At 37.7% G+C, this 25,222-nt stretch overlaps 1 protein-coding gene across 2 annotated transcripts in view; it reads right to left on the bottom strand.

Moving 5' to 3' along the window:
* EDIL3 (EGF like repeats and discoidin domains 3) overlaps positions 1-25,222 on the bottom strand; it is a 270,438-nt gene that overhangs the window by 22,341 nt on the left and 222,875 nt on the right. The window lies entirely within an intron of this gene.

Genomic DNA, 25,222 nt, shown 5'->3' with positions numbered 1-25,222 from the left:
GTTACCAACGGTCAAGAAACCATTAATAAAATAGCAATAGTCTCTATCTGCTATGGAATATTCTAAGCTTATCAGTCCTTGATGATGCTAAGAGACTTAAAAATAGTCCATTAAATTACCAGTGATTAAGGAGGCTTAGACATCTGGTGGAGTTAGAAGAAGCTTTTGAGCTGCATTAATACTCATCAAGAGTTGATAAAATCTGTAATACCATTCCGTGTCAGATAAATCAATTGGCGTTCTTGCGGGAAAGCCAAGGACAAAACAATACTTTGCCATTTAAAAAACAAGAAAAAAAGAGGGAAAAAAAAATATGATCATGTGTAGTTCATGATACAACACAATGATGGCGCATTAGTCTGCCTTTCTGTCAAGGTCTTCAGCTGAACACTACTGCAAACAGTGACTGTGCAGCACAATTTGCTGATCCTGGCACCTACTTATGGCTAGAAATAGATATGGAAATGGGCAAAAAATTTCATTTGCATTCAGTACTTTATATAATGGTACATGCCTTTAAAAGCAAAAATTGCATGAAACTGGATGACAATAAGAAGTAGCTTCCAGGAGTGTAATTTCTGGAAGATATAATTTAAGACAGTTATTGCTCTACTAACAATAATGATACTGATAACGTTTGATCAAAAGCTTTTGACTATGACTGAAGGTGAAAAAAAAAAAAAACCACTGAAAACAACAATTACCAAAGTTAAAAAAAAAAGAGAAAAGATAAATATTGACCATTTCCATTTCCGCTTGTCTTTCCTTTAATCTATGAGTAAGGAACAGATCATCCTGGGATACCAGATGGGCGGCTCCACTCTCTTTAAATCGTGAGAAGAGCAAGAAAAGAGTTCTACTACCTCTCCTTATTTTACTGAAATATATCTCAAGTTGATGAACAAATTTATCAGTAAGATTTCCTGTGTGCCAGTGCTGTGTTCTCTGTCCCAGTGTGGATTCCCTAGTTTTCTGGTTAACATCCATTGCAGAGAATCTCTGGAGCTGGAGTGGGTAAACCAGCAGCAAAATACTGGCAAATACAGATAGCAGAAAACTTGGATTGTAAGCAGGGGAAACGTGGTTGATTTAACTGTAAATTTCAGAATGATAACAAGAAAAGTGAAGAGCGAGGAAGTTAAGATTTTATGCCAGCACTTCGAAACAGCATCAGCTTTTGAACTGCAGTCAGGAGAAATCTAGGTGTCTCAGATTTCATTTGTCTTAGGTTTTCAGTGCACTGGGGTTTTTAAAATGAAACCAAAGGCTGGTGATAGAAAGCCTGGGAAAGCAAAATCCTCCCTTACGAATGAATTACTGCAACTTCTGCTTGGTTTTCGGTAAGGAAGATGATGCGACACCTTTTATTGGGGGACTGATAAATATCTTTGTAAAAATGTTCAGATCATAAATGGACTCACCAATGCATGAGCAGCTCATTTTATTTTTAAAATGAAAAATAATTATGGTAATATGGAAGTTCATTATTCACCTGGTTGGTTTTCCCCAGGTGATTAATAAGGTTGCAAATATTTTCTGCAGTACATAAAAATGTCCCAATAATCTATGAGTATCTGGGCTATAGATCAGCAAGTAAACTGCAGATAAGCTTGCACACAAGATACTGCAAAGTGACTAATAATTAATATAACTACTGAACTGTTGAAATACTAACAAAAACCTGCCTGTAAGCAAACTTAAATCTGCCTAGAAGATAAGTGGGGTTTAGGCTGAAAGTTCCTCCTTGTATTTAAAAACCCTGGGCACATGACTCTTATTTTCATAGGAAATGCAGCCAAGACAGCATCATTCAGCCATTCTTTTTAAGAATGACTTTGCCCATCTGTCAGCCAGGATTATTATGCATAACCTGTTTCATACAGCTATACTGCTGTAGCTGTAAACTAAAAATGTCAAAACTGTGCTACCAGACTTTGAAAACAACAGTAAGCTGCTTTTTTTTTGGCTCTTTTTTTTTTTTTTTTTTTTTTTTTTTGGTGTTCATCCCCCCAAAATGTTAGGGCAGGCTTTTATTTCCAGTGATATGCTGTTAATGACCAGCAAAAATACACAAAATTGGTGCGCTACAATGTAGAATTGGCTTTGGCTTTTGGAGCTAAAGAAGTATTTTTCCAGGTGTACAGAAGAAATCAAGTTTCTTTTTCCTTTTAGACTAAATGGCTTGGCACTTCTAAGGCAATAATCTCGTAATGTACTGGCTTGAATACAATTAAAAGGTCTATTAATCTTCATTCTCCAGGACATAAGAAAGATTATCTGTTATTAGTCAAAAGGACACCCTGGAGCCCCTATTATAAAGCTTTGTAAATAGACCTCTGGTCAAAATAAGACTAGGCTGCTGTCAGGACACATCCAACCCTGGGACTCAGTTCTGCCTTTGATCTGACACAGACGTATTTTCTTGGCTTTCGAAACACCATGTAGCGCTTATCGGCTCTCTGCACCTACTGCAGAGCATGTGGAAGGCACAAGGCATGGCTGATTTAAGGGATTAACACTTTGCTAAAATTGTTGACCAAGCCTGGAGTTAAACGCAAAAATATTTTCCTGTTCCCCTGAAGTTTAAAAAAAATAATAAAAAAACACATTTGGTGCTGTCAGAAGTGGAAATAAACATCCTGAGAGATATAGGATGAAAAAACATGCTTTTGAAATAGGTGATCAGTATCTTGGCCGTTGCTTGCCTGGCTGAGGTTCAGTTTCTGATCTGGGTAAGGGAACGGATGGTCATGAGCATGGACTTCCAGGTTCCAGATAAAAGTAACAATTGAATAACTTTTACAATTTTTACCATGTATTCCATTCTAGACCTTTTGTGATGAAAGACCCACAAAAACTGAATGGGAAGTATTTTAGGAATTTTCAACACAAACTTGGATTAAATGAAATTCCAAACAGTTCAAACCCAGATCTTAAACTGGAACCCACAGATGCAGTAGCAGTTAATTCAAACTGCACTATATTAAATTAAATATTAAGTAAATTGATCTGGAACTAGAGCTTTATTATTCAGAAATTATAAAAAATTGTTTTGTCTCTGAAATTTGAGCGATGGTTTTCATAAAATTAAAAGCTTGGCCATTTTAATAGTGGTATGAATTTCATTTCTATGAAGTTCAAAATTATCTATAAAGTTGTTTCATTTCCATAAGAACAAGTTTAAAAGTAAAAATATAAACTCCAAAATATTTTAAATTTAATTTAATAGCAAAGAAAATGCTGCTTTTTCAATTAGAATGTTTTCCATATCCTTTCATAAAAAATGGAAAGAACATCTCAATTGTTGCAAGTTTTTTCATTTTTTTTTTAAAACTGACAGCTGTTCCATCCTTTGTACTGTTAAATAATTAATCAAAGGGGTACTGATGCTTTGGTGCATAGGCAACGGGATAAATCAATGCGGACAAATTATTTCCTAAGCTTATCCGTATTCTTCTCAGCTCGAAGAAGAAAATGACACCAAAGACTGGAGGTCTGTGGACATGAAGCTTGGTGGTTGAAGTTGCAACTATTTTGTAATTGAGTATCTCTCCTTATGCCTCAGTAGACCATGTTCCTTACGAAAATGACTGACTGTGACTGGCCCCTATGACTCAAATTAGCCCTGAATAATATAATTATTTTTTTATTTTTCTTCTGGGAGAATGTAAAACCAACATAATGCAGAAGGTTGGCACGTAACTACATCCATCTCAGCCTCTCATCCAACACTACCAACAGGGTCTGAAAAATTTTGTTGTAAGATTAAGAAAGCTAGGATCTAGCTGACTGAGGCTGGAAACAATTTCATAACTGGTGGCTCCCCACAAAAAACACTGGATGAAACACTCACAGGGTTACAGAAAGAAATCTGCAGCTACAGCCCTCCTTTTGATACTCCCAGAGACCACCAATGGCCAAGCAGAAACCAGAACCTACATCATTCAGTGGTTAAACTGGATGAAATGGACCTCCTGGCATGGCAGACACGGATTTTCTGAGCCTGATTGGTCTTTTTTTACCCACTCACCTCCAATCGATTCTTCATTATGCTCTACAGTATAGAAAACAACAAAGAAACCACATGCACATGTTTTTTATAACTAAAATTAACTTAGATTAGATATTAGGAAGAAATTTTTTACTGTAAGGGTGGTGAGACACTGGCTCAGGTTGCCCAGGGAAGTTGTGGCTGCCCCAACCCTGGAGGTGTTCAAGGCTGGGTTGGACGGGGCTTGGAGCAACCTGGTCTGGTGGGAGGTGTCCCTGCCCATGGCAGCGGGGTTGGAGCTAGATGATCTTTAAGGTCCCTTCCAACCCAAACCATTCTGTGATTCTATGATTCTATCAAACACAACCTAGAGTAGGTTCTACACCTAAAATCTCTATAGCCCTCCTGAACTAAAAAGAATGAACTCAACGGTTGTTAAAGACCATTATGAAGTCTTCATATCTTTGAAGCGACACTCGAAAGTCATGTTAGAAAGGTGTTAAATCATTAAATAATATTACCACCATTTCCAGTATAAATACCTATACATTTGTTCCAAACATCATGCTTGTTGCTTTCTATGCATAACATATTAAAGATTTAGACAACATATGTTATATCATGTTAACACTGAGAAGGTTAGTAAAAACATTTGAGTCATTTTTCAGTATATGAGGAGAAATCAAGTGCCAAAATTCCCTAGGAGTACTTTGGCTACAACTAATTGCAACTAACATTTTTGAAAAAGAAGAGAACAACTGCTTTTGGACCCAAAGATAGTAAAAGAGAAATGTATACCTATGCCTGGAAAAGCAAACACAGTCCTCTCAAAAACATGACTATTTTCTATGATAAACAAGGCTGGATCCCAAAGAAAGTAGTATCTGAAGGAGAATATTTGCGAAATTCTACATTTGCACATACCCACACAACCCCTACTGACATCTGTTACAGCTAACAAAGAGCTGCACACATACCACAGAGGGTGAAGTCTGGCCTGCCATAAAGCAGCAAAAAGATAGGAGATGATCAATCATTAATGAAGTCAAAATCTTAACTTAAAAGTTTTGAGCACCAACACACAGAGAAGTCTGTGAAATCACAGCATTAAGAAATCAGAAAAGAACATATTTTCAGCTCTGGGCGATGTGTTTTCCTTGCATCCTTCAGATCTTCCTTGCCTTTTTTTTCCCCCCTTGCGTTCCCAGTGTTCCCGTCTCAAAGATTAATCTTTTAAATGGCTCCTGCAGCCCTTGCTCTGTCAGGTGCATATAAGCCCAGTTTATTAAAACCCAGTGTTTACTGTCAAAGAATCTGCACCTTTGCGGAAGGCTTGGCAAACCCAGAATTTTTCAGTCAACTTCAAGCATGTGGGAGATGTTGTGACACATCCACTTTCATACTTCGGTGGTTAAAAAATAATTTCAAATGTATAAATCGGAAAAATAAACTTGAACATCTCGCAATTGCATCTACCGGCAGAAAGTCTATATAAAAACATGTCTTAATGTAAATTAACTTCTAGTAGAAAGCAAAGCATTACATTGGCTGGCAGACAGAAATAAAACTTCTGTGGCTTGTCAATGCAGCAGACTGTCTGCTAAGTAGAGTTTTCCATCTAGAATTCAAGTAAAAAATTAGCATTATGCAGTTTACAGATTTTCTCCACTGGGCGTAAGTAGACGTTTATCACTCATGCATTGCAGTTTCATGGAGTGGGCTGTTTCCTAACTATTTGCTCTGTAGGCAGCAGAAAATATACCTCTATTACTGTAACGCAAATCAGCAGTAATTTGTATACTGACTTGCAAGAGATTATTGTGCTCTTATCAGGTGACTCAGTGAAAGCACATAATTTTCAAATTTGGTATGGTATCCAATAGTGAAAACGTTAATTTTTCTCACAGAAAACTGCATTTTAAAAAACACAGGCATTACTAGAATGTTTGGGGTTTTTTTAGAGCAACAGCATCTTAAGTATTTCTCCTCACTGGGTGATTTCCAGCAAGTCTTTGCAGAAGGGTCTTGCCAAGGTGAGGCTAAAAAGACACTCCTAAGGTTATACCCACAGTGGATATAAATATCCTGTTTATCCCAAATGTCATGTTAAACTTAACAGATTAAAGGCTTTGTGGAACTGGGTGAGAATATTCTGCTCAGACCAAGCACTGCAATACATTTCAGTTGGGATTAAACAGCACCTTCATCTCAGCCCCAAAAACCACAGAAAAAAGGGCCTGATTAACCTGCTTTATGTCTACTAATACGCTTATCCCCATCAGCTTCAATGAAAACCTTGACTATAGGCACCGCACGCAGGTACAGGCATTAGAGATCCTGAGTTCACAAGAAATTACTAGCTCAGTGAACTTGACCTTCCCATATGACACACCAGAGGTCTCACACCAAAACGTCAGATCATCCTCCGAGACTATTGAGGTGAGATATTTCAGCCCTTTTAAACTGCAAAGCCATGGTCAAGGCAGGTGGAGCTTTTCCTACACATACTTTTGATCTTAGAAGGCCCTTGCTGAACTGAAGGCAAGAGGGTTCACATAAATACTTAGGGTTTACCCTGATTTAAAAGTCCTTTGTGACTGCCCATGGTAAATGGTCTCTATCCCGAACAAGACTAACAGGGAAGACCGGAAAAAAAAAAAAGAGAAAGTATCTACTACAGAAAATATTGATTTTCAAAATATACTTTTTTCACAGCAGTGGCTTTGATTGTAGTACTGTGGGTGAAGGAAACGATTCCTAAATTAACAACAAAAATGCCAGTATATTAATGCTCAGTATTTACAGAATTACCAGTGCAATCAGATTGTATGAACCCTGATATTATCTGCCGTATTCAGTAATTTATTTCTGAGGTTGAGATGATGATCCTATGATGACAGCACATTTTTTACTTTGGTTTGAAAGAGATACTTGGTATGTATGTCTGCAATTTTGCTGGTGCACAAGAGCGTAAAGGTCAGAGGCTAAATCAGAAGAGAACGTCCGGGCTTTTAAAGTTATCTGCTCTGCATTTCTTTACTTCTATTTTTGATTACACATTCAGCAGCAAAAAAGAACCTTAAAGAAAAGCAGTTTTATTTCGCTTGTCCAAATAATGCAGACTTGAAATGGACAACGGCCATTGAGAAAGCAAAGAAAGGCACACCACACGATCCCTTACATTTTTTTGGGACTTCACATAGCTCATGGAAGCCTCGTTGATGGAGACGGCAGTGAAACTATCTGCAAGCAGAAGTCTGCCTGCACTTTGCTCAGAAGCCAATTGGTGTCTTTACACCAGCAGGATTTTTAAAGAGCTTTTGTTTGAACTGTTGTAAGGTGGCACACCAGCTCTTGACAGCAGGCGGGAGGAGCAGCCTGTAGAGACTCTCGTGCCGGCTGAAGGGCGGCAGAGCATGGCAAAGCACCACAGACACACGTGGTAGCAAAGAACGCGATTCTTCCCTGATGCTACACAAATGACGCATGCAGGGCCTGTTGAAAACTCTATAAGAAAAATCTATAAGAAAATCTTGTACAAAGTTTTGAAAGACAACGTTGTTTTTTAATACCGCCACTCTTTCAGTGTGTTTACATACACTCGGCAAGTTCTCTTTGGTATGCTGAAAGTCCTTCGTAGGCAAAAAGTGTTCTTCCATTATAGAAATACTCACTCACACACACACACACATATATACTTACATACATGGATATACAGGTTCAAAATATACTGCATTTTTGCTCCATAGTTTTAACATTTCCTGATCTGTGAAGTTGGTATTTGGGTTACATAAGCATGCTCCCAAACATATGCCTTAAATCAGTTTTCCACCAAAATTCTGAATTCTGAATAATTTGTCCACTGAGACTAACCCTTACCAGAGCATTGTGTGTCCCCACAAACATATATATATATATATAAAAGAAATACATATATTTATTTATTTATGCTAAATTCAACTGTGATCAGGTGTAAGCACATATGGAAGAAGAAGCAATTTTTAAAAAGAAAAAACATGGCTGAAAGCAAATAGGAAAAGTTAATTTTTTGAAGTAGAGGAAATCAAAGACTGGGAGATACAATGTAGGTGATCTAATGAAAAAATGTTAATAAAACTGCAGGATTGTGTGGCTGTTGTATCTGGGGCAGCTGTACTTTAAAGCTCGCACCCATAGCTTGAGGAAGTTTAATTTTCATAATGGTGCTAACATCATGGATATTGGATGATATTGAGCCCCTAATATTTTTCACCAAAGCCATGTGAAATATTAAAAACACATATTTACATTATTTTTATTTGGTCTATATTTAAGGTTTCCTTCTGTAGTCTCTGGAAGCTGTAGCCACGCACTGTCAGAAAACAACACAGTTGTATTTAGGTTTAAAATAGCTGCCGGTGCTTGGTCTAAACCAAACATGAAATCACACGGGAATAAATATTTTGCGCAGGCATAAGCCCTTTTTATGTTGCAGTATTTGCCAATACTAGGATAAATAATTGAGCCTTATTGCTTCACGGTGGAAAGCACCTTCTGGAGAACGTTTGTGATGACAGCTTCTATGCCTGAGCACCCACGCTGGCAGTACGTGTAGCGAGCAGACAGCTGACACCTTACCTGACAAGTTCAAACTATTCTATGGGTTTGCAGTTCAACATTATCAGAAACCAAAAATCACCTGTCAATGCAGATCCATTTTCCCATGTTCTCAATTAATTTCATTTTTGGCCTTCAGAGCAAATCTAAGAGCAATAGGATACACTTAGTTCTGTGCTGGCCCATTAGCTACAACCAGGAATGCTTTGGTGTTCCCTGGAAGTAGGGGATACTGACAAAAGTAAGAACGTGATTTTCCGGTTAATGATAGCAAATATATCAGTTAGCCATATAAGGAGCATCTATTTCATCTGCAAACCTTGCCTCAGCTACCTTCTTGCTGATGCATGCGAATGATGTGTTATTTGCTTCCTCAAATATTTTTGGAATATTGTAGGAATAGCGTTCTTTTATCACTGCTTTCTGCACCAGTTTACTCTTATCATCCAATCCACTCTGACTTCTCTGAAAATCAACAGAAATTATTCAGGCTAAAATCACACAAAAAAGACTTCAAGAAATTTTACCAGGCACTGAAAATGCATTTAATCTGTTGACAAGTGCATTGTTACACATAACTCATCAGATGCATCTTAAATTTACCAGTACAACAGTAAGAAACATACTGCCTACCATACAGATTGTATTTAATTTGTTCATAGTGTTCATAGTTTCTCAGGCTGCGTACCAGAGAAGTTAGGTTTATTTCTATACAGCAGATGAAATGTAATGATCCTGGAGAAATACGGAACTAACCTTTTTGAGAAGGCGGCACTGAACTAAAATAAATGAGATGGGACTTGTCAGTATTTTTATGTACTACCTTATGTAGAGCTCTGCAATATATATTTTTATCTGCACAAACTCCTGGAAGAGCTAAGTCTTTTCTGAACAGCAAATCAAGTCAATGAGAAGGGATACAACATACATTTTTTCTCTCCCTAAATGCTGAGAATTTTATCTCTACCACCTTCTACCCCAATTGTTCTAAGGGTGTCTCTGCAAGCAGGCAAAGAAGATTCACAGCTATGTACACACTCCAGCCTTAGTTGATGTATGTTGCCAGAACATCCTAAGAAATTATTCTTTCATCCACAGCAGAGTAAAAAAAAACCACTTCAAAATTGTATGTATATCAACTATGCCTACTTTTGTCTCTTATCTACAAGCTTGTGCAAGGAACAGTGAGACATGAATCTTCTGCCTTTTGCAGGTGTGATCTTGAACTAGTGTAGTTTTCATGGGCTTCAAAGGGGAACACGTCGTGTCCCACTCCCACAAGCACACCGATTAGCCTTGCATGTGTCTGACACAACACTGGGAGCTGCTGTAGCAGCTACAGCTCCAGGGACAGGCTGGTTTAGCTCCCACGGCAGCTCAGTTAGGAGTATTCCCATCAGACTGTCTATTTGTTTCGTAGTTTGTTTCCAAAACAGTTTTACGAATGAAAGGTACAAATGTAAAAAACTAGTCCTCTTTGCAATCTGCCTCATTATGTTAAAAATTAAACTCTGCAGTTTTTTTCCCCACTGAGAAGTAAAACCATCAGTATACTTCTTAAAGGAAAGTATTTAAAAAGTTATATTTGCTATATTTGACTTCATGCTTAAAATATATTACTCGTAACAAGCTCACCAGCATAAACCATCCTGCAGACATCTGATAATTACTGCACCCACTTGCACTTAAGTACAGATTGGAAATATGTTAACGTAACCAGAGATCAAATACATACAACTGCATTTGATTGTTAAGGTAACAAACGTAGATGCAGTAAAAGAGAAATCAGCTCGGAATTAACATGCCGTAGTTGGTTTCCCTGATAGTAAACTGATTGTCTCAGAATCAAATCTTTTTCCCCCAAGTTACCTGTGTTGAAATAGTGAATGCTCAGATTCCTTTAGTTTCGTAATTTTGCTCCTATTTTGACATATAAGTGTTAGATGTACATCAGTGTGGAATATTTACAGTGTGTGCAGCATGGCTGATTTGAAATCTTGGCATCTTGCTGCTTTGTGACTGTATAAATGCAAAAAGAGCCGAAACCTTGCAGGTTGTTTGGCTAGCTGCAGTGACAAATACCAATTAGTGAGAGATGACTCCACTGCCATGGATGCCTTGAGCACTGTTTCCAAACTACTGTGTCCTAGACATTGTACCTGCCCAAAATAACGCAGCAGTTCTTATTAAATTGAGATATCTTCCCCCTACTTTCAGTAAGTAGGTGTCCATGATCTTGAACCTCCCCATTTCAAGAAGGACAGGAAAATGCTGGAGAGGCTACAGCAAAGGGCTACAGATATGATTAGGGAACTAGAATATCTCTCTTATGAAGAAAGGCTGAGGAACTTGGGTCTTTTTAGTCTGAAAAAAAGACGACTGAGGGGGGATCTTATCAATGCTTGTAAATACTTAAAGGGTGGGTGTCAGGATGACGGGGCCAGTCTTTTATCTGTGGTGCCCAGTTACAGGACAAGAGGCACAAACTTGAGCATAGGAAGTTCCACCTAAACATGAGGAGGAACTTCTTTACCCTGAGGGTGGCAGAGCCCTGGCACAGGCTGCCCAGAGAGGTGGTGGAGTCTCTGCCTCTGAAGACATTCCAGACCCGCCTGTACGCATTACTGTGCAACCTGCTCTGGGTGACCCTGCTCTGGCAGGGGGTTGGACTAGATGATCTCCAGAGGTCCCTTCCAACCCCTACCATTCTGTGATTCTGTGATCTTCATGAATCATCATGGAAGAAGTAAAAGGACTTGTGGAGTCTCCTTCTCTGGAGATATTAAAAAGCCACCTGGATGTATTCCTGTCCATCCTGCTTGAGATGAACCTGCTTTGGCAGGGAGTTGGACAAGATGATCTCTGAAGGTCCTTTCCAACCCCTACAATTCTGTGATTCTGTGAAATGCTGTGGTAGGACATCAATGCCACAAAACCACCAGTTACCTGTCTGGAAAAGAGATGTCCAGCAGCAAGCTGGTGGCCTATGTGTAGGGCTGCCATCCACACGCAGAGGCATATGGAGGGGGGGAGGCAGATGGCCAGCCTCCTCCCTTCACGGCTTCCAGCATGGCCACTTGTGCAGGCTTTGACCAACACAACGATTAGGAGCCTGCACTGAATGTTGGCATGACTGAGATGGATGAAAGGATGGGAGGCAAGAGGACAGGTGGTAAAGAAGCGTAAATGCAAACTTTTGTTTATTATAAGGGGATGAAATATCCTCAAGAAAATTATAGCAGGATGTTGGCAACATGGCTCAGGCTGCTGCTGTTTCGAGGCAGACTAGTTATCTTAACATGAATTATTTTTCAAGGTAGGTAGGTTGTATTGGATTTTTCTGTAGTAAGACTGACAACTTTTAACATGAGTCTGGCACCTGTGTTACTTTTCATTGGTAAAATGTTTAAAAGATTCTGCCCTTTTTTGTCTTGGAAGTGACATACTTACATTATAAAATCAATATGCACCTCAGGATACCCTTATCTGCCTGCTGAATCCCACAATTTTGGCTTGCTAGACAGAAGTACGAAGGTGTGGATTACAGCCATCGAGCAAAATCTCTCCAGAAATTTGAAAAGAAATACAGACGCTGTTAATGACAATATTTTTTCCCATCTCAGATAGATAATTCTGATTTAATTTTTATTCTGGCAGTGTGACCAGTGCATGACTGCAATGTATCATCCAATCTAATGTGATGTATCAGATCGATGAATTTGAACGTCATGTAAGGCTTTTGATGTATGCTGCAAAAACAACAGTCACCACTTCACCCCTTGTGATGCAGCTAATCAAGAACACCTTATCAGGTCTTGCAGCATGTTCCTAATTCCCAGAGGAAGCCAGCAGCAGCCACAGTCACTTGGAGCTTCTGAATGGAAATTCAGACCCTGTTAACTTAATTCTCTAGACAAGGAAACAGGCAAGCCACTTTTCTTCCAGACAGCTTCTGAACAGAATGAGGAAAGACTTCAGTCTGCAAAGCTGGTGAGCAGTAGGTAACACAACATTTGCCAAGATCTCTGAACACCATCACCAGGTCATTCTCCATGAACCTGAATTCCCAGCCAGTAGCCTCTTTAGACTCAGGTGCTCTCAGAAAGGCAGAGCTGCCTAAAATACTCGAGAGAGCAGTTGGAGCATGTTTGTGGTGAGACCTGTGAGCACGTATACTCCAACAAAAACAAAAGAAAGCTGAGTCCCTGCTAGACATTATTAAGTAAGTGGAATGGACAATGTAATAATTGTTAAGTGCGTATAGAACTCAGTAAAAATAAAATGCAAATGCATTGATAATGTTATTATGGAAGATTAATTTTTTTTATAAATAGTCCTGTATTTGTTGAAATCTGTAAAAATATATATTTGCACAAATATGTACAAGGGACAGTCAAGGGCCTGGAGCACCTTTCTGGTGAGGAACGGCTGAGAGACCTGGGTCTGTTCAGCCTGGAGAAGAGAAGACTGAGAGGGGAACCCATCAATGCTGATCAATATCTAAAGGGCGGGTGTCAAGAGGATGGGGCCAGACTCTTCTCAGTGGTACCTGGTGACAGAACAAGGGGCAACGGGCACAAGCTGGAATATGGGAAATTCCACCTGAACACGAGGAGGAACTTCTTTATTGTGAGGGTGCCAGAGCAGTGTAACAGGCTGCCCAGAGAGGTGGTGGAGTCTCCTTCTCTGGAGACTTTTAAACCCCGCCTGGATGCATTCCTGTGCAACCTGCTCGAGGTGAACCTGCTTTGGCAGGGGCGTTGGACTAGATGATCTCCAAAGGTCCCCTCCAACCCCTGCCATTCTGTGACTCTGTAATTCTGTGATTCTGCAATTCTGTACAAATTTGGAAACCTGTACAACAATTAACACAAAATAAATACGATGAAAAGATTAAACTATAAAGTAAGGTATCTAAACAGGTCTTCAAACATTAATTTGCAACATCCATGCAATATCCATTGATCCACTGTACAAATTAAACCCTTCATCCCAGGGAAAAAGAAACCAAACACCAAGAGAAAATATGTCTTGGGGGTAACATTTCCTCCTCCTTCAAATAATGACAAGAACAGACCATATATAAGCTCCTGCTTGTACTTTGTTGGGTGGAAAAGCTCTTATTTCCAAGCCAATTTCCTACTGCCTCTTCTGTTCCCTATAAGGTTCCCCTGTAACTGCTACAGCAGCTTATATTGTTACAATGGAGTGCCAGGCATTGAGTGTTTCCTCATAACATCTTAGGCTTAAATAACACATTCTTGTTACCGTGAGCTTCAGCTAATACAAAGTGCTTTCACCTCAATCAGACTGAAACACAACAGAGTGAAAAATCTTTCAGCTTCTGGATAAGAAAGTGTTTCCTACGAGTTCTTACCAAAAAAAATTGAAGCTCTTATTGCAAGAAGTTACTTAAGTACATATTACAGCGCTCGTGCTTCTAAATCCACTCAGCTATGCTTCCTGTGATATTTGTGATCCAACACTAAATTCTGAATGTCATCCTTATTTGTATAGTGTTTTCTGACAATGATTTACAAGTACTATTAAAGCAGGTGCGTTTAACAATGGTCATTTTGATACTAAGAAAGTAATGCAGATTTGAGTAATCAGATTATAAATTTCTATTCTTCTCCCATACTAACATTTATAGAGGACACAGCTAATCATGTTCTATGCCTTGATTACTTACTCATCAATTTGCCACAAACATTGGATGTTGCAGTAAATCAAGCTTTTTGTACATAGCTCGCTATCAGCATCTTGCCTATTCTCTAATCATTTATTTAACCGGGCTGAAAAATATTGTCATTTATACAAATCAAAGCTACTGTCAGAACCTTTAAAATTTCATTGACCATCAGTAACACTTCAAAATTCTGCTGTGGAAACACATCTTTTGTCCATTTACACAATAGGTCTTCTATTCCTTTAGGAAGGGTGAAGTCTGTGCAATTTTACTTAATAACAGAAAAAAATATTGTGTAGATTGCTTGACACTATCACACATAATGGTAATTTAAGAGTTCAGAAATATTGACAATGAAACAATTATGTAATAGCATAAAGTGTGTTGTTCTCCTGGCTACTTGCTTAATTGGTTATTTAGGTAATTCATTCTATGGTGAAAGTATTAACAGCTATATAATGCAAAACACAGCACAGTGCTTGAGACGAAATCTCTAAAAACTGAAAGAGGAAGACAAACACGTAGAGGATTGATAAGATATAAGGATGCCCCTTGGCAGACCTCAGGAACTTATCACCCTCTTCTAATGCAGTCCTCCTAGTCCACCTCATAGTGCTTTAGGGACACTTTCAGTCCAGTGTTGTAGATGAAACCAACAGATCTGCTAAAACCAAATTCAAATACTTCATATTATCTGTCCACGTATCATGTTGCCCTGACTTCTGGGCCCCCAAATTTTCTTCATTTCCTGAGGGCTAACTGGAAAAGGCAATGTGTTAATTTCAGGGGACAGCATGCTGGCACAATACCATTCTTAGCACTGAAGTTATTGTGTAGGAATATATTTCAGGTTATTATCCTAATAATATTGAAATAAAATCCATTGGATAATTATATTAAAATGACTTCAAAACAAAATAATGAATGACAAATTGGAGTAGATAATCTCAACTAACTTCTTTTTTTTTTCCTGAAAGATAGGTTCCTAACCGAAGCTAGCCATGTCAACTCAGCAGAGTGAATGGAGAGTCAATGGAAAGAATAGCTTCCTCCAGAGGGCCATTTGTTCTCTATCTTCCAGATAGGCATCTCAGGAAAGCAGTAATTGCTCTTTGCCTCCCTTTTAGAGAGACTAGAGAGAGATGGAGTGCCAATGACTTGCTTAGATTTGGCTGAAAAGATTTAGGAAAAATACAGACACAACTGTGCACAGTACGGAATCATAATGAAATTGTCTTTTTACAGAATTATAAAACAGGGAAAGTCCTGTTGCAAACTGGGGCAAAAGTTGCAGGATATGATTCTGCAGAAATTAACCTGAAAGTTCTATAAAATTAGACTAGCATCCATAGATTAGTCTTTTGACATTATTCCTGAGTCAATCAGATTATGCTAGCTCAGTGGAGAAAACTATTTTTATTCTTAGACTACAGAAACATGTGCCCCATATTTGACCTGAAGCACTGAGCATTTACTTCCAGCTAAATGAAACAGGAATTTTTGAAAGCAGTTCTCCTAATGACAAAGAAATCTGAAAATAATAGTAATATAAAAAGAATACTGTGTTAATAAAATATCATTACTCTGTCCCAACCTTCTTGTTAGTTTTTCACTTTCCTTGACCGCGGTACATATGGTAAATGTCCCTGTAGAAGACCAACGGAAGAGGACAAACTGTACTGGTGCAAACCAAGGGCTCTGTAGTTGGCTTCCAATAGCAGTTAAAAGCAGATACAAAAGGCAAATATATACATATATGTTGGCCTAATGTACCTGAAGTCTCTATTAATTTTCAGGTAAGGGAATTTCTTGAGCATCATGTGTGTTTTCTATTTAGTAATTCCTAATGGGTTTCTTCCTGTAAGAAGAGGATAGGTTCATGTCCAGTCTACCCTTGATTCAAATCAACTTTTCCCAGCCACAAAATCATTTGTCAGAGTTTCTCTAGTCTATCACGCATTGTGTAAAACCACCTCCTACAAACTTACTCCCATTGTTCTTCTCCTCTAGTTATTGTCACGCATGCTTCCCTTATCCATGCGCAACAGACAGTATCTTATTATCCACTTATGGGCAGTACAGAGAAGAAATTGGGGTGCGAAAAGCATTAAATTCTAATTCTTCAGTTCATAGAGTCTACAGCTGGCTAGTGGTATGAACCACCACTACTATAGTGATCTCAGTGCTAGCTTTTAATGTGGATATCTTCTATTTGTATAAACCTGCTGCCTGATAACCTTATGTGACCCCACTTAATTCTTATATTGTGAAATATTGCACTCCCAACCCACTTCCTCCACACTCTTTTCTGACTTCTTTGTTGTTACATACAGAGAACTTTAAAGGTTCAGCTCAAAGTTAAAAAAAAAATGTCCACAACTCAAAAACAAATTCCTAAAAGTCTGTCAAGGACTTTAGGCAACTGAGCTAGAAATCATTTACAGGATGGCATGGACAATGAATCTGGCACAGGAGCAATTGCTCTAGTAAGGTAGAGGTGTATGACTAGAGGCTGCAGTGCATGACACTGTTTACTCCCACTCATTATGCTATGTATTGTGGGAAAAATACACCAAAATAAATACCACTGACTTCAGTACATTCTGGATCAGACTTCTGATACTAATTTTTGAAACATCACAGCGTCCACTCTCACTCAAAGAATGAAGATCAGCATGCTGTCACCCATATCTGAACGTACACTATCTGGCATCTTTTACTTCTACTACTGCTTCGAGTAGACATTGTTTATCTTGCATATTAATGTTTCTGTAACAAAAATAAACCCCCAACATTTTACATTACTGTAATAGGTTAGTTAATGGCAGTTCCTGAGCTGTAAAAATCCTCCCAAATAGCTCTTACAGTCTTTTGTGAGAAATGTGGTCCTAAAGTTGGTGTGATAAACTAATTAATAGAACAAAATAGCAGAACTGCCTGCGTTGATTTTTATCCCCGCTACATGACAATTAAATTCAAGTGTAGTTCAGTGAAGAGATCTGTATTTTATAAACAATGCCTTTTTAGAATCATGGCATTGAGTTTCTTGTTATGCATTTCCCTTTAATCTGTGAAATAATGGGGTGATACAATGCAAAGTGACAGATGATCAAATTGTCTAGAAAGCTCCTCATACAGAGTCTCTATTCCAGTTTTAAAGACCACATTGCCTAAATGGCTGAAGTGCAATGCTGAAATAAGATTTACGGTTCTCTGTAAAACTGAGGAACAGATTAAATTTGAATAATTAATTTTAATGTTTTCATTTATTTTCTTGTGCATTAAAGTTTAACTTGCTTATATCTTTTAATGCAAGAAATAAAATCTAATTCCCAGAATTCAATTCTTGTTTCAGTCAAAATGAAATGGAAAGGCTCATGCAATGTGGGACGACTGCAATGTAAATTGATTAGCTGCAATTTCAACCTTCCAAGTGAGCTTCCATAATAGCTGACAGACTTTTTTAAATCACAGAGTCAGATGTTACTCAACATGACAACATTTATTTCCAATTGCTCCATTTTTTCCCCGAATGGTATTATTCCGTTTGAAGTGTGACTTTTCAGAGGGTCAAAAAATACAACACTGGGGTCCTTTGCTACCTATCCTCTTTTGCTCTGATAGTTCGTGTCATTATTGTTTCATTAGAAGTAAAACCAGATAATGTTTTATGACATTTTACTACAAAAGTGGAATGCAATCAGAAAAAATTAATAAATTATAGTGGAAAAAGGAGAAAGATTTCACCCTCTTCATATGCAGCTGCAGAGATATAAAGTAACTCAGACATGGAAAATTCTCAAAAGATCCTTTCTTCATACTCTTGTGTTTTATTTATGATGTATATTTTAAATGGAAAATTACCTTAGAATTGCAAGAAAATTATTTTGCATATATATAGAGAGACAGATTGCCAAAGCAACACAAAATTACATACACTAGGATGGGAAATAAAGAAAATAAAATGAACCATGTTAAAACTCTCTGTTAAAACCCCCCAAATAACTCTTAAATTCTCATAAAACAGAGATTTAATTTTTAATATCAAAAGACCTTCTAGGACTATGAATTGCTGCTGTGAACCTTGGAAAACAAGACTTCTAAGCTCCTCTCAAATAAAAACAACCCCTCTGATGTATTTTGGAACACAAAGCAAATCCTACTGGTGTCCTGCAATTTATATCGATATACATTTGGGGGAAGTGAATAGAATCAACGGTTTGGTGGCAGATGCTGTGAAAAATGGTCAACCGCTAATAACTAACCTGGCAGCTGTTTTAAAGCAGCTCTGAGGTTTATTTTGAGTAAAGCAGTCCTCCCAGTGGAGATAGATCTGCAGGCAGGAAACAGGCAAGCTTGTCTAAGAGCAAAATGAACGTATCATTTTTTCGTTAGTCACCTGGCACCTCTCTACGGACGGTTAACCTACCACTCCCATTAGCTCATTTGGATTTGGCTTGTGTTCTCCTAATGTGCGATCCGTCATTGTTGTGGTGTTCACATGCTTGGATTGAGGATCACTCCATTGTACATGTATTAGCATGCAACATATACTTACATATGGAAGAAAATAATGATATTTGCAGAGGTCCTCTTGAAGTGGATGAAGAACCTTCACAGGCTCAATGAGAGACACTGAAAACGATATTTCTTTCTTCTGTGGTGGACCTGTGTGCTGCTCTCAGCTATGTGACTGCTGTGCTCTGAGGCCCTTACTGAGTTCGGAGGCACCTATGCTTCCTCAATTCAGGTTTATAGTCTCAATATTGCCATGTAAGTTAGCTAGTGAGTCAATAAACCCCCTTCTAAAAATCTCACTTTTATTCTTTGGCTCCATGAAACAACGTCAGCTGAAGCTGTTTGATACTTCTCCAGAAAAAGAAGTCTTAGCTACTCCTCCAATGGGCTATTGAGGTTTCTAAACATTCGGGATGCTCAGCATTATGTATGAAAACACAAAACTGAATCCACAGTATTTATATATGTGGTATATAGCGGCAGTGTTTGAGTTCAATATAACTGAAGTATAAATAAGACAAACTGAGGAATATCCCAAAGTCAAGTCAATAAAAATAAATTCAGACAAAGGAATACACAGTGAGGGTCTGTTCCTATATTTATAAATACTATACTATGACTTTGTAGCATTTCTGATGTTGTCAAGGGGATATCATTAACCATCTGCGGTAAGGCCTTTAAAAAACATTCTGATCATTTTCTTCTTAATACTTCTAAGCTGAAAACAGTATTGGGTGTTATGCTTCTTATTACCTCTTAACAAAGATGACCCATTAAGACAAGTCTGAATATTTCTACTTTTGCCATTAGAAATGACAGATCTGTGTTTTTTACAGAGGTGTCTTCTTTTTACTAGCTCTACATAGAAGAAACTTCTAATTGTGAAAATATTTTTCTGCTTAATTATACAACAAAGGAAGGCTGGGTTGAAATAGGATTAATATATCTTGTGGTTAATTAAACATGAAGCTTCTAAGGAGACCACTCCAACAACAAAAGCAATTAAGACTTGGTTATGTATAGGGCATAATTAGGCAGGAAGTTCTTGTAATCCCAAGGACTAACTTTTAAAGTATGTATTCCTTTAGATAACTTATTATCTGACTTACTTTGGAGAAAACTATCAAATGTGAGCACAAGCAATGTCAACTCAGATACCATCTCAGCTCTGTCCTGATGTCAAAGATGAATTATAGATTAAAAAAAACATGGCTCTATTCTGTGAAAATTTGCCTCCATATCTATCTTTATGCCTGTTGAGTAAGTCCCAGCTCCCATGAGTAAACATACACACAGACATAAGCCCAAAATTAGTTGGGAAATTCTGATGAGAGCCTGTTCTGACACTCCATATTACAAGTCTCAAGGTGATCTTGAACAAGACCCAGGTAATTGAAGAAACGTTTAGTTGCAGGATTTTTGTGTCTACTGTGATTTCCCTTTTAAAGTCTCCTCTCTCTTTCTCACCTTTTCTGCTAAGATTTTTCTCTTACGTCATGTTTTCTGGCAGGGAAACTGCTCTTGCGTTACTTGAGGATCAAGTAGGATGGATGTTATTAAGCAGAGTGGAACGAGGGCCTTGCACAATACATTGCTATATCGACACACCTGAGTTAACATGCAAACCAAAACCAAAAAAGCCAAGTTGTTAAGTATTCTGCTGAGATCAACACTAAAATATGATCGGGGTGTTATTAGGGAAAAATACATGATGAAACCAATGAATAGTCTCAGATTCAGAAACAGCAAGAGAAATGTCCATATCTACTTTATGTGATGCTTTAACATGCTGAGATATGACTTTCATTTTTCTGCTTACTGTTAGGTAAATGTCAGCCTGGTTAAGCATGTTTCCCCCTCCTCTGAAGAAGGCTGCAAGGTAGTTTGTTGCCTTCTAATTTAGATTAATTTGAGGTTCCTTTGCCACCACTACTTCTTTGTGTTTTTGTCTCAATTTCCTTATTTACTTAGCAAAAGAGATATGATGTCTGTTCATCATTTGCCACGCTAGGAACCGATCAGTCTCTATCTACCATATGTAGGGAACACAATAAGAAATTGAATAGCAGATTTTGAACAAACAGCTTCATTGCGTTTTTAAAGTGGCATAAAGACTAAAATCATATGAATACAAAATTGAGAGGCCTATTCAGCGAAGAACAGCTTTCCAAGACCTTTCTGTATTTTACTCATAAGATCTTGACAGGTACCTGAAGAAAATATAAGTGTCTTTCTTAGTTAAGAAGTAACATTTGGGAACAAACATGCAGAGTTAATAAAAACAGCACAGTCCAGTTAATAAAGCATCGAGCTACCAGAAAACAGAACTAGACCCAGTTCCACTCTATTCTTTTGCTCTCATACTGCACTGGCTTTTTTCTCATCTATTTTTACACCAGGTATTTTTTGATGCTTAAAGACACTTGACCTTGTCAAGGTCGCTTCATTTCTCTCCATCATCCGTATTTTCTTTGTCATCCTTTTGTCTTGTCCAGACTGAAAGTATTGTGGGGCAACAACTGTGTCCAATTGTGCTTGAGTCTAAGACTAATTCAGATGTAGGTACAAAACAATGAACAGTTTTATTAGGAAAAAGTGGATGCTATTTTGAAACACTGCCATGCAAGAAAAAGGCAGGAATAAGAAACACATTTGCATCCTCTCTTTCTGTATTCCTATCTAGCCAATTTTGTAGCCATTTTGTTATTCTAAGGGAGGGCAAGGAAAACATGGTTTTATTTCACAAACAGAGACATTTCAAATCAGTGGAAAAGATAGCTAGGTGAAAAAGGCAGGAATTTAAAACAATGAAAACCTAACAACTTTCCATTAAAATTTAATGTATATGCCATTTTCAGAAGGTGCTGCTATTTGCATCAAGTAAAAGCAAAATTTTGACTGTAAATACACAGTAGCAAAAAATACTTCAGACTCAAATCCTATGTATATCAAAATTCAGAACAACCAGGACGTTTTCGCTTACTCTCCCAGATTTTTTTTAAAGCAAGATCAAAAACTGTTATTGTAATAGGAAATGGGTCATTATTCAATTTAACTTTCATCTGCAGGGGAGTGATATGCAGAGAAAAACTAGAAGTCAGTAAGGGAGCTGACAGTACTTTCTTGCAATGCTTTAGAGCTAGACATGATTCAACTGTTTATGGAAACTTCTCAAGTAATTTTTGTTAGTGATGATGAATTTGTTATGTTTCAAAGATAGGCTCTGGAACACTGAGTTAACCCCTCATATTTTACTGAAGACTTAACAATAGAGTAGGGAATATAATTCACTGAACAGGGTAGGACTTTGTGCAATGAAACATTTTTCTCCTATAAAATCTTAACCATAGCTAATTTACAGTTCAGACGGACTCTTTCCTTTGTACCTGTGTTGGCATACAAATTTGTATTGCAGGAAATAATGGTGCTGTATCTATTTTTTACCTATCTCCTGGACACCTTGCAACAAAGAGCTTCTGTACTCTGCCTGTCCTTCTAACAATCTCTTTGTATTTGGCCAGAGTTAAAATAAATGATTCTACCAAGCCTTTAAACTTCGATACCTAAATTATAAAATAGAGCCTAAATACTGCATTGAAAAGGCAAAATAAACCAAGATTTTATGCTGCCTTATTTAATTTCAAGGCTTAAATTCAATTACCACTATAAACATTTCTGTAAAATGAATTGCAGAAGAAAGCTTTGCAAAGTCAAAAGCAATTTAGGAAGGGCAATGCTGAAATGCACAATTTAGTAACATTATTAATGTGAATAATGCATTTAACTTGAAATGATTTGGGGGAAAAACTGGGTTAGAAAGTGACCTCTGGAACGGCCATCAAATATTTGCTGGCTTGTAACTGCAAATAGGAAATCAAGGCGTACCTCTTAATACCATTTCTCTAAGCTACGTGTCTGTTAGTAGTGTTAAAAAATTGTTGGAAAAATATGGAGGCATAAGAGTTAAAAAAAAAAAAAGAAAAAGGGCTTGCTCATCTAGACCTACACACTGTCCTAAAAGCAAACAGTGATCACCTAGTTGCCGACTTAAGTCTATGATTTATGGGCAAGTGAAGAAGTCAGTAAAGTGACCTGTTTGGCATTCCAGCCCAGGCGGTGCTAATTTGGTAAATTCAACAGTGTGCAATTTAGAAGTTGGTCCCTGTCCTCACCTGCTTTTGTCTTTGACTAAATCCCTCAGTCCATTCTACCACTGGCTGCTTTTTATAGGGAAATTTATCTATAGCGAGTTAATTTGTAAAGTATGGGGAAGGAAAGATCCGTATTAATAATTTAATTACAACCCGCCTTGTTATGTTGCTGCATCCTGTGACATATCAGACTGTGTGAGCAGAATATTACTCTGTGAAGCTCCTCATCTAGGCAATCATAAGACCAAAGAGATGCCAAAGCTGAGTGTCCAAGACGTCCAAGCAGAAAATGAGAGCTGCCTTGCCAAGAACCACAAGAAAAGAAAAAGATGACTGCGTTGAAAGGATAAAATGGCCAATATTGACTGCAAATATCTTTCAGTATCCCAATAAAAAGCATGGCACAAAGAAAGGTTGATCTCTGCACAACTAGTCTTTTGCCATCTGAAGTCTGAAAACTTATTTTTCTGCTTGTGAGAAATTATAATTAAAAACAGTACGAACTTTGCATCTGAAGAATGAGAGAAACCTTTTGTTGCTGTACATGTAAAGGACATTGATTCCTCTCCTGATCTGTTGGTGATGGCTTTGGTTTATTGAAGCAGCAGAGAAAGATGCATGCTGTTTTTTTATAATGTGTTATAATTAAGCTTACAATTCCTATAGAAAACTGTAACTCTCAAAGACCAGTCTCAACACACTGTTTACCAGTCCAAGCATTCTAGAAGTCATGAAATTTCCTCATTATGTTAATTACTAGATGATTGGTTTTAAACTAACATTTTATCCTATTCCAATTTTGTGTCTTTCAAGTCCTTATTTAATTAAGATGTTGTTAAGCGATTTTCCAGACTGTGGTGTTAAAATAAAATATTTAAGCTGGTGGCCAGACGGAAACCACTTATTTGGCTACTTTGACGGGTGTTGGTATTAATGCTTGCTTTGCTAACAACACAATTCAAAAGATAATTAAACGATCCACACAATTTTCTCCTTATGAGTTGTTTTCAGCATTTAGGAAATGGTACAGTGTAGCGATTTCCTATCTAGTAAGCCTCTGCAGAATTCATTACAAATAAACAGGTAAATACAACAAAAAAGGGGAGAAAAAGGCAGGTGCAATAATAGACAAGAAGCAGATACCCCATTCGAGACAGGAAACATTCTTTTTTTTAGTGACAAAATGAACACCGACATTAAAATAAGCTCAGCTGACCAATATGAGATTAAAAATAACATTCTCTTCCCATGTTAAAAAAGGAAAGAATTCACCTCACGTAACTTTCATCATTCAAAAATTCATGTTCTTGTTTAAGCTAATTGTCCACCTCTCTCTCTCTGTGGCTAACAGAGTAAAGGTGTATCTTCAGGGTGATTCATAACAGGAAACTTAGGACACGGACTTAGGGTAGGACGAATTATTCCTTGATATCACAGTCCTTTTTCCATTGATTATAGAAGGAGCCTAAGCAATTAATTAGAATTAGATATTTTAAGATATCTATAAATTGCACATGTAAATTTTAGATACAGAATCCATAAAATTAAAATTTGCTGTAGTTTAGTCCCTTTGCTTCAGGTTATGCAGCCAATAACTTGGAGAAATGCAAAAAAAAAAGGTCTGTATTTTCTCTCTAGGCTCATGTTAGCTGTGGTCTGCACGAGACTGCTGGAGCTGACATAGCATTAGGCATGGTTACCCTTTGTCTTCTCTTAATCCTCATTTATCTTAGTAATTAGACAATTTCAGGTGACTTGTGTTGGTTGTGCAAAGCACATGTACCACTGTAAGGTTTTGAAAATACTGGAGAAACGCAGCACAAAGTCTGCTTTCTATAAGGGCACCCTTTAAGGAAAACTGAGTAGAAGCCTGGTCTGGTTTAGCCTTTAAATAACTCTTTTGTTTCATCACTTAGAAGCTTAAACACCGTAAGTAAATGCTCGACAATGAAGGTATGTAGATCCTACGATGACAAGAGACTTTGTAGATAGAAATGGTCTTGCATATACGGGACAGAAAGTGAACAAATATTTGGCATACAATTCTGCCTTTGTTTTCAAAAAAGAAACTTTGTGAAGTAAAAAAGATGATCATGTAGTAAATTGAAAGAATAAGTCAATTGCAGCCCTGAGACAATTGTTTTCTAATGGGGTTGATGAAAAATCTCAGTGATATTGCCTAATACTGGAGATTAGGTTGGCAGGAAAATACCTAACCCAAATGTATTATACTCCTGGCAATCATCACATTTTGAAAACATGTAGGTATACATTTAA

Source organism: Chroicocephalus ridibundus, chromosome Z (genome assembly GCF_963924245.1).
Source record: "Chroicocephalus ridibundus chromosome Z, bChrRid1.1, whole genome shotgun sequence".
NCBI lineage: Eukaryota > Metazoa > Chordata > Aves > Charadriiformes > Laridae > Chroicocephalus > Chroicocephalus ridibundus.
Note: the sequence above shows the minus strand (reverse complement) of the source record. Positions and strands in the feature narration are given on the sequence as shown.